This window comes from Podarcis filfolensis (genome assembly GCF_964270895.1).
Source record: "Podarcis filfolensis genome assembly, chromosome: 5".
NCBI classification, from domain to species: domain Eukaryota; kingdom Metazoa; phylum Chordata; class Lepidosauria; order Squamata; family Lacertidae; genus Podarcis; species Podarcis filfolensis.
In genome coordinates this window covers 76,389,289-76,404,490 of record NC_139608.1, presented here as the reverse complement: position 1 = coordinate 76,404,490, position 15,202 = coordinate 76,389,289, and the positions used below count along the sequence as shown (strand labels likewise).

At 44.7% G+C, this 15,202-nt stretch overlaps 2 long non-coding RNA genes across 3 annotated transcripts; one reads left to right on the top strand and one right to left on the bottom strand.

Moving 5' to 3' along the window:
- Nucleotides 1-6,552: 6,552 nt before the first annotated feature.
- LOC310763000 lies at nucleotides 6,553-12,032 on the bottom strand. Its single transcript, XR_014548347.1, has 3 exons — nucleotides 11,819-12,032; nucleotides 8,775-8,837; nucleotides 6,553-8,284 (listed from the first exon to the last, which is right to left on the bottom strand). It is a non-coding gene; the product is annotated as an uncharacterized lncRNA (long non-coding RNA).
- LOC310763054 lies at nucleotides 11,644-13,248 on the top strand. 2 transcript variants are annotated; one of them, XR_014548435.1, is made up of 3 exons: nucleotides 11,644-11,694; nucleotides 12,123-12,315; nucleotides 13,111-13,248. It is a non-coding gene; the product is annotated as an uncharacterized lncRNA (long non-coding RNA). The 2 variants fall into 2 exon arrangements; XR_014548436.1 differs by having other exon boundaries at nucleotides 13,108-13,248.
- Nucleotides 13,249-15,202: the final 1,954 nt, after the last annotated feature.

The following is a 15,202-nucleotide window of genomic DNA, read 5'->3' as shown; positions in this document are numbered from 1 at the left end:
GGGATGTTTGGAATTACTGTATTCTTCCTCGCAAGGGAGAGGGTGGGGTTTGGCACTTTTAAAATCTTTTTTAACCAAAGTAGTTTTCCACAGCTGCAAAACAAGAGTGGTTGTGGACTGGGCTGGCCAGCCTGCTGTTATGAAATGTTTCCATAATGATGGCTTTCGGAAGAGCCGGAGGTTTTATAAGGCCAAATAACGGTAAATTTCAATGTATGGGAAAGGAGAAATGACACCAGTCCAAAGATACTAATTACTGTGTTTGAAAGCACATAAACTTCAAATCAAAAACCTGTGACCAAACTGGATGCAGCTGTGCAGGAGATTAATTCAGCCTTCTGTTTTTTGGGGGGTTTTGTGGCACACCTGGGAGTGCAAAAATGGCACCAGGCAAGCCTCTGATCTGTAACCGAAAAACCATGTTCAGTTTGGTGGATCACAAATTGTGCCGACCTGCTTGAATTTTGCCTTTCTGGAAAATGCTCTCAGTTGGGTTTGTCGGATGGAAGGACTCCTCCAGGGAAGAAAAGAGATCACTCTGTGTTAGACAATATGTTGCTTGCGGAAGGTTCTCCGCTGAGTTCAGTTAAAAGGACCAGGTAACAGCAGATGTGCACAAGCTCTTGGTGGGGAGTCACTGCCAGTCGGAGTAGACAAGACTGGCTAAATGGACCAATAGTCTGACTCTGGTGTTCACATAAGGCAGCTTCCTATGTTCCTGTGCTGAGGCTCATTGTATGGCAGATGGATTCTGCCTTTGCAAATGAGTGGCAATCCACCCATGTGACAATGCTATGTGATGAACTTCTCGCCTCCATTCTAGTCAAGGGTACCACATGTGTGATGGGAGAGTTGGGACTGTGACAGGTGATACCTGTTGGAAGATGGTGCTGAAAAAAAGATGATGAGCATTACGTATAAGAGGGTGGGCAATGACTCATTGCTGTTATGCCAGTGTTCCAGAGTTCTTGAACTAAAATCCAACCTTTGATTGCGTTAAGTCTCACAGTTCACAAACTGGCCCATGGGGGTAGCCAGTTGAAGTCTCTGGACTTTTCCATCTCTAACTCTTGGTTGTTTCTGATAGCAACAGCCAGCTGGCAGAAACAGTTACCAGGATATCTCACCCTTTTCCTGCTCCAGACACAAAAGTGCAGGCATAGGATGGAAAGTGCTCCATAGTCAGTGAATCACTTCCTGCCTGCCTGCCAATTCTCAATTTCTGGTGCATTGGTTTTTTAGTGCCAGGGCTTAAGCCAAACAAATGGTTTTTAGCATAGAAGCCTTATTTCTGAATCTTGTTCTCAGGTGCTCAGAGGGCAGAATTAGAGAGCTAATCGGTGAGAAATGAAAGGAAGCAGATTTCAGGTAAACGTTAAGCTTCCTAAAGGTAAAAACTATTCAGCAGTTTAATGTTCAATCCAGAGTAGTATCCATTTATTTTTCCTTCTGCTGATGTTTTCCCATTGTTCAATCCGGGCATCTTGGGCTCATACCTTTTTCTTTCTATCCAACAAGGCAAAAAAAGGTTATCCAATTATATTATACCAAATCTGTTATTTTGGTTGGTGGGCTGCACATCAATCAAAGATTGATTATTCCAGTAGTACCATCATCTCCCCCCCCCCCCCCGTTTTCAGATATAGAAGAACCCAATTGTTAAGGGGTTGTTTGGGTGGGGACATTGGCTGAGGGGTGGGGGAACAATAGCCAATACATGTGGTAAAATGTATCTTATGTTTCACACTGGAAAGCTATTTTTGTCTCCTGAACACCTTACATTCTATGCATATGCATTCCTCCAGCGAGTCTTGGATTTGAGAAAGGGGAACAGACTAGAAATCTCAATAACGTTAAAAAATACCTATGAGAAGGTAGGCATTTTGCTCTCAGAACCCAAAGTTCCCTTGCTCTTTATTGATGCTTGATTTCTATGTTGCTTTCTATGGTGTCCAAGGTACACTTTTAGGCAATGTTAGGTATGCGTACCAGCCAGACAGACAACATGCCATATCGCTAAAACAACAGCTTATGCTTTTTTAAGAGTCCTTGAGGTAGGTTGACGGGCAAGACAGCCTCTTAACCTTTTCCAGTTTTTCTAGTTTTATGTGTACTGCCAGATGGCAATCGGATGCCCTGAGAGTGACAAAATGCACATTTCATACCTAAAGACAAAAATGGGGAGGAGAAGAGAAGAAAAAACCCCCATACTTCCACAGTTTCAAAATTCAGCATTCATTAACAGTGCACTCCTAATACAGAAATAATATACCGTATTTTTTGCTCCATAGGACGCACCGGACCATAGGGCGCACCTAGTTTTTAGGGGGGGGGATGAAGGAAAAAAAATTATCCCCCCCAGCCCCAAAGAGCAAAGAAGCCAGGACAGCAAGCGGGATGGATCCTGCTCGCTGTCTTGGCTTCGTTTTAAGCCGCGGGGCTGGGGCGGGGGAAGCCCGAGCTTTCCCCGACCCCAGCCTCCAGAACAGGTCCAGGAGCGGCGGCAAGGTTGCATGCAACCTTGCCGCCACTCCCGGAGCATGCGGGGCTGGGGGCACACTCCTAAGGCTTGCGGATAGCTGCCTGAAGCCCGGGGAGCGCAGTGGGAGTTGGCGCTGCACTCCCCAGGCTTCAGGCTGCTATCCGCAAGCCTTCGGAGTGCGGGGGCAACTCCTGCTGCACTCCGAAGGCTTGCGGGTAGCTGCCTGAAGCCTGGAGAGCGAGAGGGGTTGGTGCGCACCGACCCCCTCGCTCTCCAGGCTTCAGCGAAAGCAACACGAAGCCTACGGCTTTGGAGGCTTCCCGTTGCTATCGCTGAAGCCAAGGAGCCTGCATTCGCTCCATAGGACGCACACACATTTCCCCTTCATTTTTGGAGGGGAAAAAGTGCATCCTATAGAGCAAAAAATACGGTACTCAGAAATAAGACCTAATGAGGCTTTTTTCCCCAGCCAAAGCTCACTGGAACTCAGTTCCAGCACCTCTCAGGTGGGCGCCATTGCCATTAAAAGGGAGGTGCTCATGGTGAGTTTTCTAGAAAAATAGCCCTACTCACTCCCCAAAAGAGCAATTCTCCCAGTCTCTTAAGGTGGCAGTTGGCAAGCATCAGTAATTATTTCTACAGTTTCGGGTGAAGAGAAGAGTTTTCTTTCGTGTTTACAATGCATATTGGACAGCATATCTGCTCAACTTGGTATGGGATGCGGCGATAAGGGCCTTTTAAGTGTTAAAAAGAAGGGAGAATTTTGACAAGTGTCATTTCTCTCAGTGCTTGCCGCTGTATGGGATGAAGCATCACAGAACAGCTAATGCAGTGGTACCTCAGGTTAAGTACTTAATTCGTTCTGGAGGTCCGTACTTAACCTGAAATGTTCTTAACCTGAAGCACCACTTTAGCTAATGGGGCCTCCTGCTGCCGCCGCACCACCGGAGCACGATTTTTGTTCTCATCCTGAAGCAAAGTTCTTAACCTGAAGTACTATTTCTGGGTTAGCGGTGTCTGTAACCTGAATCGTATGTAACCTGAGGTACCACTGTACAGCAGAATGTTGTGTGGGTGGTCCAAAATAAGCCCACCACTCATGCACTATTATTATGTCAATGACATGTTGTGTCGTGCACTATTATTGAAACAATGACATTCCCCTGCCCCCCCAAAACCCTAAAAGCATGCTGAAGTAGGCACCTAGCTGCTGTCTTCTGCGGTGATGCTGGGACCCAGTCCGACCATTAGGCAAAATGAGTGCTCCCACACATGATTCTGGGTGTCATGAGAGGGCAAACAATAGTTATTTGATTTTTCACCACTCTCTTTTTACTGTCAGGGAAGCGAGAGCTACTTGCTTGGTTTTCGGGCTCAGCTAGCTGCCCAAATATCTTGCCTTGGTTCAGATACAGTAGTACCTCGGTTTAAGAACAGTCTTGTTTACGAACGATTTGGTTTACGAACTTTACCTCAGTCTACAAACGGAAACCGAAGGGTGGAAGGGCACTGACGACGGGAGGCCTCATTAGGGAAAGTGCGCCTCAGTTTAAGAATGGACTTCCGGAACAGATTAAGTTAATAAACTGAGGTAACACTGTACTTTGCACCTTGATTTGGGAATAGGAATGGAGGGATCTGTCCATTTTAGTTCTCTCAGTTTCTCTTTTTTCTCATCTTAAATTCAGTTTTCCACATTTCTGCACCGATTTACGGATTTTGAAAAATGGAAATTCACCAGTGTTTTACTACAGATTTATCCTAATGCATGTTTATATGCAGTTTTGACTAATGTACACATTTTCTGAAGGAGCTTTCCCTACTACAACGCATGATTTTCAGTAATACACATATTAATTTTTATTCACTCCCCGCCCCCAATATATACATTTTTGTAAGCATTGCTTGGGTGGAGAACTGCACTGCGAAATTGAGTTGCGTTGATTTTGAAGGCTAGTTGTGTTTTGGTTCTTGTATTGTATTGGGAAGCACGGATTAGGTATGTTTGCCTTTCTATTCAAACGGAATTGAACTCTCCCTGCTTCCCTATTTAGGAAGGGAGGAACTGCCATTCACTGCTCTACCTAGCAGAATGCCTTGGGCTGACTCTGTGCACTTAGAAAATGAATTCTACTGTGGTCAGTTGTCTTGTTCCTACATGTGCCTTAATCTCTAACATCAGCATGCACTGCTTCACAAACTGTGGAAAGAAAACACGGCAAACCCTGAGAATTATATTCTTAGGCTTCTACTCCACACTGTGGCTGGAAAGAGAAACTGCAGTAACACTGACATGTTATGCGAAAATGTGCATCAGTGTTGCTTAACCTGAGGCTGTTTGTGGAATCTGCAGGGCATCATCACACACACGATGATCTGGTCAAAGAGTGAGAAATTGACATGGGTGAACTTCTCAGTGGCTTCGTATACCACACAGAGGGGGGAAATTGGGTCTGTTACAAGCGGGGCTATTTGTCCTGGGCATTACAAAATAATAACCTGTCTAAAAGTATCTCAAAATTTTGCATCACAATAAATGATGCAAATTTACCATTTTGGGTGTGTGCTGTGGCTCTCTGGCCTTCCCTTGTCACAGCTTAGTCTTTTAACCTCTAACCCAAAACTCGCCTCTGAAAAGCATTGATCTCTCCATCACTCACACCAGTCCTCCAGTCCCTGCACTGGGTCCCCATCACATCATGCATCCATCTCAAACTCCATCCTTGGCTTTAAGGCCCTGCCCAGGTTGTCCCACTCTTTGCTATTTGTACGCCAGCATACCCACCTCCAGTGGGGCAAATATCAGATTGGGGAGTCCTTAGATGGACAAAACGTTGCAAAGGGAAAATGTTGATGCTCCATCTCCCTTTCTCTGATCAGAATGGTGACTCCCCAGGGCTGCTTTGAAGGTGTTTTTGATTGATTGATTGATTGATTGATTGATTGAAAGAAAAACACATACACCAAAAGACTGGCAGATCTAAGGGCCTAACTTTGGCATACATGAACTGGCAGGACAACGGGGAGGTGGAAGAGGATCCCGGAGAGGGGTGTAGCCGGAACTGTGACACACTGGGGCAAGCTGAGGATGGGAAAGGAGAGGTTCATGTAGGAAGTACTCACAGAGTGATGGAGGATGATGGGAGGATGGGAGTCAGTGCACAGGAACCAGAGCAGCAGGACCTATCACCAGAGCCAGAGAGGCCCCTGTCTCCATGAACACAGTGGGCTCTGGGGCATAGGGAGCAGTGGGAGGGGTGCTCCAAGAGGCTGAGGCAGGCAAGGGCCCCAAACCCAGCTTCCTCACTGGCCAGGTGAGGCTCACTAGCTCTCGGTGTGTGATTCCTCAGCTGGAGTAGGCTTGGAACAGGTGAGGGTCATATGCCTCGTCAAGCCCAGATGCTGCAATCAGCATGCAAAAGGAGAAGCAGAGCTGAGGGGCTGTGTTTGCTCAACTGCCCATGTTGATAGACCTCAGCTTGGATGCTCCAGGATTTTTGCGGGACTGTGCTTCGGACACGTGGCTTGACCCTGGACTGACTTGCTGCCAGGTAGGCCAGGGGTTCAGGACGGAAGGGATGCTTTGCATACAGAAGGGCCCAAGCGCAACCCCTTGCTTCTTTAGGTAACTGCTCAGGGACTAGGTGATAGGTAAGATCTTTGCTGGAGACCCTCGAGCTGCTGACAGTAAAAGTAAATGATTCTGGGCAAAATTGCTCAGTATAATTCAGCTAGCTAGATCCATAAGAAGCTATATCTTGATAGTGGATCTCCTGCGCCTTGCCGAATTTATTTTATTTATTAAATTTATATACTGCCCTATACCCAGAGGTCTCACACCCTGAATTGAATGGCTGGTGTGGTTTAAATAAAACCAGGGACTTCCTTGCTCCATGCCACATGATGCCCAATCTCAAAGTGCTCCTACAGTGAAAGGAGGTAGACATGGAGGGTTGGGTGGCTTGGACAACCACTTATTCACCTGTGATTTTTATCCTTGCAAGTTACTGTCAACTCCCATGGGGGGAAATGCAGCATAGAGCTCAGTCACATGTAAGCACCCAAAAGAATTGAGATTGTCATGCATATTTATTATTATTATTATTATTAACATTCAAGTCAAGAAAAGGAAAGACATGAAAGGTAAAACAACAAATAATACTTCTGTGTTAACAATTATGCTTTATGGGTATTGCTATGACCGGTTGGTTGGTTGGTTGTGTTTGCTTGGAAGAGAGCGAACAACACAGTGTTCCATTGCTATCCTGCACCCTCCTCAATAAACTTTACAGTTTTGCAAAAGTTGCCATTGACTGCCTTAAGAGCCATTCTTATGACTGCCTTAACATTGCATCACTGCAGAGTTTTCAATACAGTTACAGACTACTCTGCTAAAGAAAGCAGCCTGTTTCAACTAAAAATAGTGCAGCCTGGAAGTGCACAGTACAATTGTCGAGATCTCAAAAACTGATCCCAGATGGCAATGGGTTTTTCTGCGCATTCGTGATGATGCGTATCAGAAATGATGGTAGTTCCTCCAATTGTGTGATCCTGCATGGAGAACTCACAATGCAGTGTTGCACTGTCAGGCTGCACACCTCTAACTCCGTGGTGGAGCAAACTAACACAGCATTAGAAACCATTCCACCTATTGTGTTTTAAACTATATATAGATGAAGCCCATTTCTCAGATAAAGACCAAGAAAGGAGTTGATCTATTTCAAGATACATCCACCAGAAAACCTTCACAGGTTTAATGGTAAAAGACATTATGTGCAGAAGTGCACACAAGGTGCAGGTTGGCTATGCACAGTGCAGTTGTTCAGATCTCAGGAAGACAAGCAAAGTTGCGCATTGATTGTTATTTGTTCAGTAACGATGGCAAATTGTAGTTTATTTGTGGTCCTATAGGGTGGAGGGCTAACAGTGCAGTTTTGCACAGTATTGCCAACCCACATTTTCTTGCAATGGGAAACATTCCAAGAAATGCACTACATGGCAGGCTCCTGGAGCCTAACAATTTTTTGGACAGGGAAAGTCAATATGAATAACTTTGAAAAATAAAACCCTTCTCTCCTGGGTCAACAACTAGTGTTGCCAGAGGGGCCACTTTAACAAGAGAGTAGAAGCACGGGACAAAGCTTCACACCTTATCTACTGAAATGGCTTCCTGCCAAAATCCCTCTGTCACTGATGCTGCTCATTTCCATTCCTCTTTCGCCTCTAGGATTGGAAATTAGGAGGATCATAAACATACTGCTTAATTTGGCCCAGGGGCAGCCAGTTGACAGCTATTTTTTGAGACAAAAGACAAAAGGTGAGTTAATTCCATCCTTGGTATGACTCCTGATATACTGGTGGTAGTATGATGTCTTGTCTTTACAAGAATGAGGCGTGAGACTGGCAGGGGATATAAAAATCTTATCTCGGGGGCAGCCCTCTTTTTTCATGCCATATGACAATCACAGGTGCCGAAATGCCTCGGACTAGGTAGTTAGACAATTCAGTTGTCCAAATCTGGCACGTTTTTCCTTCTGAAGGAAGGTGGCGATATGACCCTTTTCTTTCTTTTCTTTGGACTGCAAATCTACAAATCAGAAAAGGAGGGGTGGAGAGAATATATTTCATGCTTTCCGTAAGGATAAGGATTATGACAGAATGGAAGAGGGAAGTGTGAATCTGAGGATGCCAAACGTTCTTTGGTCTGATTTCAATATCACGATGGCCATCATTTCTTGAGTCCAATTTTTTTCTCGAGGTCGGTCACACCATCTTGAGCTGCCTTGTACACTTGGTCCACAGCTGTAAAAAGGGAAGGAAGGATGTTACTAATCTGGGTTTCCCAAGCACTTGGTTCCTAATGTGTAGCTTCCATGTGCTGCCCAGTCTGAACAACCACTGCCTGCAAAAGCAGAATAGCCCACTTAATATTCATTGACTCCTCATGTCCCAGCTTCCCCTTTCCCTAGCCAGTCAGAGATTAGGGATGGGATCTTGCTTTGAGGTCAGTTGTGATGTTGCTGCATTTTCCCTGCACTTGGCAGAATTCCAGTGTGCGCGCCTTCCTCACTGGGGTGACACTGGCAAAGACTGAGTCAGCTGCCGTGTTCACAGAGCTATAATTTTCAGAGTTCCCCTGGGAAAAGACATTATGTTTACAAAGCAGATGCTTGGCTACCACTGACCTTATGCAACCTACCAAGGGTTGTATACACATATCATAAATGGAACAGGCACAGATCATTCTGAATTGACAATCTGCTTTTAAGCTAGCTGCAATTTCGAGTCCTACCTTTCTGACCCGCCTGGGTAGCTTGGTCCACAACTTGCTGCGTGGCCTGTCCCACCTTGTTTACTGCAAGAAAGAGAAAAAAGAGATTTATTTAATTTTTTAAAAATGAGTTGTGCAAAGGGAAGGAACCAAGAAAATCAAAGGGCAATATTCATTTTATTTTTATTTATATCATAGGTTTCCTTCAGGATGTATTCTTCTCCTGGAGCAGTTTATAATAAAACCTGTGCAAACTGTAGGGGTAGAAAATCTGTAAATTTGGGTTCTTTTAGTTGCTATTTTTTCCCATCTTAAGTTCATTTGTAAAAATGTGTAGAAATTTTGAGATCATTTTGCAAATTATTATTATTTTTTAAAAGTCCTCATGAAAATTCATCATTTTAGTGTGTTTTCGCCTAATGTACACATTCTTCGTATGCAATTTTGCTTAATATGCATATTTTCATAGGCAGTCCCCCTTATATAACATTTTTGTGCATTATTTTCACCAATGCATACATTTTTTTGGTACACTTTACAATAGCATAGGCATTTTTGTACATATTGCTTGATCGGAGAACTGTGTTGCAAAATTTGAAGAAGTGCAAATTTTGAAGGATGGCTGCATTTTGGTTCTTGTATTGTTTCAGGAAGTGCAAATCAGTTTGGCTCACCTTTTAATGTGATCTGAATCACATTTCTCCCCCGCCCCTAGCAAAGTGTAACCCCCACCAAGCTGAAAACATCAGCAATACTTGAGGATCATCTGGTATCCATGGTGTGTTTTTGCAGACCCATGCATGCATGCAGAAGCCCCAGAAGGGTTTTAATGAATCCCTGGCACATTTTCCGTTTGTAGTTGATGGGTTGTGAGATCCTCTTGGTGGGGCCACAAGCTGTGTGGTCCTGCATCATGAGGTTAGAATCATGGTTCAGATTGATAACTTTATCAGACACGCATCAGCAGAGAATAACAAGATGTTCTTTGAGTGCACACTGAGTACATAGATATCATAGGAAAAACAAGATCTTCCTTATCACAGCACCTGGGTGAATGGCTGTGACCTAGCAGATCAGTGGCATCTGAGGACATGAATGTACATGTTTTTCAGAACTGAGTTGTTTTTAGGAGGGGAGAAAGCAATGACATCACAAGTAATGGGATGAGCAGGAAAGGCTATTTAACTTCGGTACAGAAAAGAAATCTCACCATTCCTCTGAGCTGGCTAGCTCACACCACTCCCTTAATTGATGTTGGGAAAGATTGAGAGCACAAGGAGAAGGGGACGACAGAGGACGAGATGGTTGGACAGTGTTCTCAAAGCTACTAACATAAGTTTGACCAAACTGCATGAGGCAGTGGAAGACAGGAGTGCCTGGCGTGCTCTGGTCAATGGGGTCATGAAAAGTCAGACACGACTAAACAACAACAACAAACACTGATGCTTCTGATGCTTGCTGTTAAGTTGTGGGCGAACATATCAGACGACACAGTGATTCTTCAAACAGCTCTTCTTTATTCTGAGGCCAGAACTGAACTGAGCTGAAGGGCTCAGTCAGCCTGCTTATATAGAGCTCCAGTACCTTGTTACTGTAACAACTTTCTAAAACTATCCAATCACTGAACGTCACTTTCGATCCTTCATTTGCATAACTATCTACAGTATCCCCCTGCTCGCCCAGGGTGAGAACTTCAGTACATAACACTTGCATTGCTATTCCATCTCTCAGCCTGACCTATCTCACAGAGTAGCATAAGAGCCAACTCCTAGGGGCTGAGGTCCCTTCGGGGGCCTCCATAAAATATTTGAGGGCCTCCCCCCCAAAAAAATTGATGGGCATTGCCATTCAAATGGTGTGCGTGTGCCACTTCATGTGATCATTTATGTGGGGTGGGGCTCACTCCCCCCCCAATTTATTCAACTTCGCACCCCTGCAGCGTAGTCATGAGGATAAAATCGAGAGTGGGGCACATTGTTCTGAGCTCTCCAGAGGAAAGGCAGTATACAATGCAATAAACGTAATAAAAGTAAGCTGCATCCACTTTAGTGCTCAGGACTATTAAGCAGACCATATAATGTCAATCAAGAAATGCCATTGTTAGATCCTGTTGCTGAAGGGCTAACCTGTTCTTTGGTGAAGCTCTTCCTGGACTATTCCACTTCAGACTGCACATGGGTGGTTGTTTTTTTTAAATGAAATTCAGCCTCCTTCAAGCATTTCAAAACAACACCTTGTTGTAGAAGACTAAGGCTGCATTCAACAGCACAACCTTCATCTGCCTCAACTGCAACAAAGCATGTCTCTCCTGTATCAGTCTCTACAGCCACAGCAGACACTGTAACCTTCCTTGTTTGACATCACCCCCAAAGACGCACTCCTCCATTGTCTCCCAAGACAGACGGATACCAACAATCCTAATTATAATGCTAGCACTTCTACCCCAGATTTTAATGTTTCTTTTATACTGCCTCACCTGTTGCATTATGGAACTGTGGCTTGTTGCTCAATATACCACCATGTCGTGCTAAATTTGATATGGCAGAAAAAACTGTATGCTTGAATACTGCCTGAAATTTCTTCACCTGAGATTACAACACAGAAGTCCCGCAATTTGCTGAGTTAACTGGTTGTAAAATTGATCCCCCACCCCGCCCGGAGCCAAATAACCTGGAAATGTACACTAAACTTCTGCTAGATTCCGCTGCTTTTCCAGAAGTGGCTTTTACATTGTGGGAAAGATTGCATAAAGTGTGGAAATTATCAGATAAGGAAACTTTGTGAAAATAGAATAAAATGCTGTGTGGATGCAGCCTAACTTGCTATGCCACAGAGTTGTAGAATCATAGAGTTGGAAGAGTTAGTTCCTAGAGTCATAGAATCATAGAGTCAAGAAGCAGAGACCAGGAAGGAAGGAGACCAGCTTGATGCTACTGAGAATGTATAAACCAGCCCTGAGAACAAAACTCCTTTTCATTGGGCATCTGAAGTGAAACCAAGATAGATAGATAGATAGATAGATAGATAGATAGATAGATAGATAGATAGATGAGTGAGTTTCTTACCAGCATCTTGCACGGCCCCATCAGCTTGTTGAGCGAAGCCCTTAAAACATGGCTGCTTTCCAGACATGGTTGTTTTCAACAGCTTCCGTCCTTAACCAAATTTAAAACATCGGCCTTCTAAACATTCTGCGGCAGTGTCTCCAGCCTATGCTGGTTTTATATACAAACCAAGACACCCCCCGCCTTGATGCTCACTGGGCAAATATTTTCAATAGGTGGAGCATTCAGGTGGCTTAGCATTTTAAGCCCAGATAAACGAAACTGAAGGCACGTGTCAAAATGCCAAATTCTTCGCCTTTCCCAGGTGGGAGGTGTGTCTCAGCAAGCATTTTCTTTCTGCATCAGTGGGAATAGTGCTTATCCCTTCTGAATAGAATCTCAGTGGAAAATAACTGAGCAAATGGTGGGCACGTCAGCACGGAGCAACACAGAGGCAGTTGTGTGAGAGAGGCACCAATGTCCGTTTGTATCTGGGCCTGTGTATCCGCAATACTGAGGTAATCAATGTGGTGCCCCCCTTCCAATGTTGTTGAACCACAACTCCCCTTAACCCCCAACTATTTGTCATGTTGGATAGAGTACACCACATTATACACTAAAGTATACCACATTGGCTACTCCTGCCTTTGCAGAAGTGTCCTCAAAGGTTGCATTCTGATTTTTTGCTCTGGCATATGGATTTCATTTCTATTGCACTAAACATTTATTTACAAAGTACCATCCTTCGAAAAAGGGTATAGGAAACCAAGGCCCTTCCTCCTTGTCCTAGGCCTCCAAGAACACAACATACTGGTGCTCAGATGTCTCTGTGCAGGCCCCTTATCCTCCTTTGTGCACCATTCATGGGATAGATGCAGTATCTTAAATGGCATAGGTTTGGTTAATTCATTTAAGTCTTAACAGTCATTTGCATGCACACCCTCTTTAGGCAATTTGTGCATATTACTTACTCGCTTCCAAACTTGTTCCTTTTTATTGATTTATTTAACAGAATTGGTACACCATGAAATGCAAGAAACTACTAAAAACCACTAAGCCATCTTTCCCCGTTCTGGTATGGTGGTGAGCCGAGCTTTATTTAGTGGTTCTTCTAATCCAGTCATGCAGCCAGCAGAGTTTGTGTCAATACTTACCTGAGCTTCCATTCGCGGGATCACCGGTATTGACTCTAGCAATCGTATTGCCGAACTAGTGTGTTTTAGTAAATGAGGCGTGTTTTGCTCACCATTTAATGCAGCGCTGGACAGGCCATTAATGTCTCTCATCTCTTGACTCGGAATTTTAAAAAGCAGAGAGAGCAAACAGCCACCTGAAGCCAGCAAACAAATATGAAGTACAGTCCAGATGTGTCAGGTGGCGAGGAAAGGAAAGAACCCGACAGGCAATGCATGGAGTTCTGAGAACAGAAGACAACAGAAACAGCTTGCTGCTGGCTTAATAAAACACATAGATGGGGCGTTAAGGCACCATTGAGGCAGCTGTCTTTTGTGTTGACCTTGAGCTGAGAGGTTCCTTGGAAGCTAAAACAAGGCCTGGATTTGGGACATTCGCCCACTTTGGAACTTGGGGAGACGTGAGGTGATGAAGCAGTTATACAGTAAGGAGGAGCCATGTCTTAGCAGCTGAGCACATATTTTGCATGGAAGAAACACCGGGTTCAAACACTGGCATGTCAAGGTAGAGTTGGCAGTGACTCCTATCTGTCTATAGAGTTGATACTGAGCTAGACTGACCAGTGGTCTGACTTAGGTCACATCTGCCCCATTTATTTAAAGCAATGCTACAACATTTTAACAGTCATGGTTTCCCACAAAGACTCCTGGGAACTGTCGTTTGTTAAGAGTGCTGAGAGTTTTTAGGAGACTCCATTCCCCTTCCAGAGCTACAGTTTCCAGAGTGGTTTAACCATCAAGTCCTCTTCCCGGGGAATAGTAGATATGTGAGGGGAATAGTAAAGGAAAAGGGACCCCTGACCATTAGGCCCAGTCATGACCGACTCTGGAGTTGTGGCGCTCATCTCGCTTTATTGGCTGAGGGAGCTGGCGTACAGCTTCTGGGTCATGTGGCCAGCAGGACTAAGCCGCTTCTGGCGAACCAGAGCAGGGAATGGAAACACCGTTTACCTTCCCGCCAGAGCGGTTCCTATTTATTTACTTGCACTTTGACGTGCTTTCGAACTGCTAGGTTGGCAGGAGCAGGGACCGAGCAACGGGAGCTCACCCCGTTGCGGGGATTCGAACCGCTGACCTTCTGATCAGCAAGCCCTAGGTTCAGTGGTTTAACCCACAGCGCCACCTGCATCCCATGAGGGGAATAGGAGTGTCCTAACAGCTTTCAACTGTTCAGTTCCCAGGATTCCTTGGAGGAAGCCATCATGTGGTATAATTGTGCATGCACATCACACATACAAAGAATTCTGGGAACCATAGTTTGTTAAGGGTGCTGGGAATGGTTGTCCTGTTAGAGACAAACTATAATTCCCAAGATTCTTGTGTTTTGAATTTGTAGTGTGTACACACTCTTAGTATACGGCAGCTTCCTACGTTTTGGATCTGTGTTGAAAAACAGGCAGTTGAGCACCATACCATGTGTCAGTGGGGTTTTGTTGTCCTGGCAAAGATGGTGGGACAGTACACAGAGACCCTGAAATCTGTGAATTGAGTCAAGGAAATGCTTGAGGAACCCCAATTTATGTTGCCACACCCAGAGGCTTTTCTTTTGCAAGAAACACCACTAGGCACACACATCTGGCTTGTTTTTAAGTTGCAAATGAGAGGAAATATATGACTCACGCTGCTTGTTCTGGATTGTCTGTTTTGTTTTAATCCTTGGCTCCACCCAAGAGCTACTGAGCAAATCACATCAAATCAACTGTGAGTGGTCCCTGTTAAGAGATGAACACTGCCCTGGCTCTGCTCTTGCTGATTTTGCAAAGGGAAGAAACATTTCGCAGATGCCTCTGCCAGGAACATGGCGACTTGTGCTTATCTCAGGGATGCAAGGAAAAGACGATGGATCCAAATGACAGCTTTGCATCCTCTTTGAAGTTTAGCTTCTATATTCTACCTGCACAGATAGCTTCCTGGATGCCACTGGAAATCCCTTCCCTGCCAGTCTGAGGATTGCAAAATATATGAAAGAGGCCCTCCCCCCTTCCTCAGCTGTATCACAAGCAAGGCCAGCCAGTGTTTGTGTGTGCAGGAGGGCCATTTGGCCTGCACCTAAAGTTCAAAGGGGGCCTCGAATTCAGACAGTTGTTAGTTGCTTGGCAAGCTCAGCATTATTATTATATTTATATGCACCAGACCACAATCTGATACACTTGTCTTACAGCTGCAAATTTAAGCAAATCTGAGATGCGCTTTGGAGGAAGGCATACTGATA